A 3,787-nucleotide genomic window follows, 5' to 3' on the forward strand; every position below is an offset into this window, starting at 1 on the left:
TGTCTGTTACCACTTTTTCTCAGCTCTCACCGAACCGATTTCTTTCAATGATACGTCAAAAGATCACAAATGGTATCTAGTCGAATACATTACCCTCAAAAATTGAAAAAAATTCCCTCGTTCCTCGTAAATGGGGGAAACCTCCGAAAAAATTACAAATTTAAAAATGGCTAATTTTCGAAATTTTTTCAATTTTTTTTACTTAAAAGTGCCATAACTTTTTTAAAAATAAACATATCAATATAATTCTTTTTTATATAGATGCATGATGTCATTACCTACCATTTGGTATATTTTTTTTTATAAATCTGAGTTTTTACCTGCCCACAGGGGGGGATATAAAATGACAACTTTTTTACAAAAAATTAATTTTTTCAACTTAACTTTTGAAAGTGTTCCGGAAAGTCTGACACTTTTCTGTATATATTAAATTAAAGCTAATGTAATATACTTTTTTATGGTAAAAAAAAATTTCGTACTTTATTTAGTCTTCAGGGTGAAATTGGTTACCAAATGCTATTATTGTGTGAAAATTCTCGATTTTATTTTTTTATTTTTAACTTTATAATGCTATAACATATTGAAAATGTATGGATCAACATAATTTTTTTATGAGAAATAATATTTTTTAATAATCCCTCTTTCATTCAATATACTTTATCTGAATCAGGATATTAATAACGAACTAACAGATCATGTTGCTTTTGGAATTATCCACCTATTTTTTAAAATTAAACACTATCTAAAGATTTGCATCGAAGCGTTTTTTATGATAGTGATTTTAATCACCGTGAGATATCATTATACTTGATTCAAATATGTCACGAAACCAATGTGCCGCGACCCCCCTGTGCTGGGTTTTTTTTATTATGTACATTTTTTTTAAACTGTCACTCCAATTCAAACATATAACACATTCTCCCATCATACAATTATAATTTTCAATATTACAAACTAAACAATTTAGATAGTATTTATATCAGCTTCTAGCCCAGCTCCTTCAACCATAAGCTTTACATTTTGATGGTGAACACAGACACATACATTATGTGTGTGCCAGCCAATATACACCACTATAAAAAAAAAAAAGGGAAATAAGTTTAAAACATGTTTCTAAACTAAAAAAAAATGTTTCTGTTATTCCTGGTAAGTCTGTATGTCGTAATTGCTACAGCAATATTTTTGAAAAGGATAAAGTAGAAAATGACCATGTAGAAATGTTATTTGATTCACTAAATCAAAGTTTCAATGACGATTTATTTATTTCGGAAGAAGAAAGAATTAATAAAGTTGACTCGGTCTTTAATATATTTAATATGTCACCTTTATTAAATTTAAGAAAATTAAATTCTGCTCATATTCTGTAATAGATATTTAGCACTTATAATTTTATTTTATTTATATTTTTATAATAATGATTTTTTTAATAAACCGCATTATAATGAGAGATGATAGATATAAAAACACCAATACATGTATGAAATATTAACGCAAATTAATAGAACAATAGATTGCGCATAGATCTCTCTAAATTAATTACCTAGCCAATGAGAAGCATTGTGCAAATTAAACTAATTCTCCCCCTCATAAAACAGGCCTATAAAAGAGCAATTTCTAGCTCATTCGTCACCTCATTTTTTTATAAAAATCTGGTCATGAAGCGTTTCTGTACCAGACTGTTTCGCGATATTCTCTCTATGACTTAGAATCTTTTTCATACTTGGTGTTTATTATCTAAATCTCTCTTTATTAATGTCATTTTAAAAATAACTTAACATTTTTATCTTTTTTTGTTTTTTAGTTTTAAATATTTATAAAATATTAAAACAAACTAAATTTTTATTTTGTATTTTGTGAGTTGTTCCAATTAAGAAATTTTTTTTAATTCTTCAATTGGAGTGTCTATTTAATAAGTGCATTTCGAAAATCTACCTTAGCACATCTAGCGGCTAAAACTGTTGGTAAAACAATGGTTTATGGCATGTCACTAAGGAGATCGTAGAGTGTATCTTAAATTGAATAGATACGTGTTTGATTGATTGCACAAGATACTGATGGTTTGTTGAAATCATTATCCTAGCACATCTAGCGGTTAAAACTGTTGGTAAAACAATAGTTTATGACATGTCACTAGGGATTGATTCTCATATTCCATTACGTTTCTTTTCGGCAAGCAGTTTTTGACTCTGTAAGGTCCGTGCATCGACGAGAGTAATCTCCGATGGTGTAGCCAGCCTGTCTCTAACTCTGTCGACTCTCATATCAAATACACAATTTCATAAAATATTGATAGTTTATTGAAGTCATTACCCTAGCACATCTAGCGGTTAAAACTATTCGTAAAACAATAGTTTATAACGTGTCACTAGGGATTGGTTCTCATAAGCTATCTGGTTATTTAAATTTTCATTTTAAAATATATAGTAGCATATATACTCAGACACCAGGTATAAAAAGGAACTACAGTGAAGTAATATTTCAAGTTTAATAATTTGCATAATTTTACAAAAATTAATAAGTAAATAAAAGTCAGTACTCTCTTTTATTTATATTCTTTTTACAACAAACGATCAAACTAGCCGGACACAAGGTAAGAAATTATATTTCTAAGCATGTCATAAAATTAAGGATAGACTTAAGATAAATCAAGAATAACTTTTATCGAGGGAATAATAGAATTGTTAAAGGTGGATAATTTGAAAAGTTATTAATAACTACTTTCTCACCATTCGGGTCATAATAGTGCGCGTTCAACGTAGATGTTTTAACCTGTATTATACAATTACATAAAGAAAATAATTCAGCCATTAAGGCTTGGCGCCCAACAATTGGACAGTAGCATCTTACATGAACACACGCTGTTTCCCATTCATATAGCATGACCAATAAATATTAAGAGTCGTAAAATCCTCCTCCGTAATCATTGCACATTTCATTGTAGAATTAATATGACTCAGGTGTGAATCATCCGAATATAATTTTCCTTCAATTTACTTTTTAGTTAAAAAAGAAGGAATTTTACCTCAACTCCAAAAAAAAAAACTGGTAATGTTATTAGTAATGAAATAGTTGAGCTCGTTTTAAAATTTTATGACGATGATAAAAATAGTAGGATCTGCCCTGGTAAAAAAGATTGTGTTAATATTAAAATAAATGGTTCAAACGAGCAATATCAAAAAAGGTTATTACTTTGCAGTTTAAATGAATTATACGTGAAATTTAAATTAGTGAATCCAAATTTGAAAATTGGTAGATCTAAATTTTGTGTACTCAATCCTAAGTGGTGTATTAGGGTGGCCCTCAAAAATCGAATGTCTTTTTTTTTTACGCTACCCCTTAATTTTTTTTTAATGGTCAAAAAAATGAGCTGTGCAAAATTTGGGACCGATCCGTTAAGGTTAACCCGTGCCCCCGGGCCTATTCAGTTGAGTCGAAGAGTCAAATTTAATAGAAATTTAATAGAAAACTTAGAATTATAAAAGTAAAACTCAAGTAAAGGAAATTTTACAAGAAATTCAAAAATAATAACTTCAATGTTGTTTTCTCAATAAATAGCCCACAAAAACACTACATACAGTAAAAAACATGTGAAAGTCTTAAAATACGTTATAACTGATTTTGTTGATTTTTAATTATTTATTTTCATTTTATTTTTTGGAAAACGCAAATTCGTTTAAAAAAAGATTCTAGAAGTTTAATTTTTTATGCCAAGTACGATAATTATATTAGATTTATTATTTTATGGACAGTTAATTAATAATTAATTACAAACTTAACAAAATTGATT

This window comes from Daktulosphaira vitifoliae, unplaced genomic scaffold, assembly GCF_025091365.1.
Source record: "Daktulosphaira vitifoliae isolate Bord-2020 unplaced genomic scaffold, ASM2509136v1 Scaffold_5, whole genome shotgun sequence".
Lineage (NCBI taxonomy): Eukaryota > Metazoa > Arthropoda > Insecta > Hemiptera > Phylloxeridae > Daktulosphaira > Daktulosphaira vitifoliae.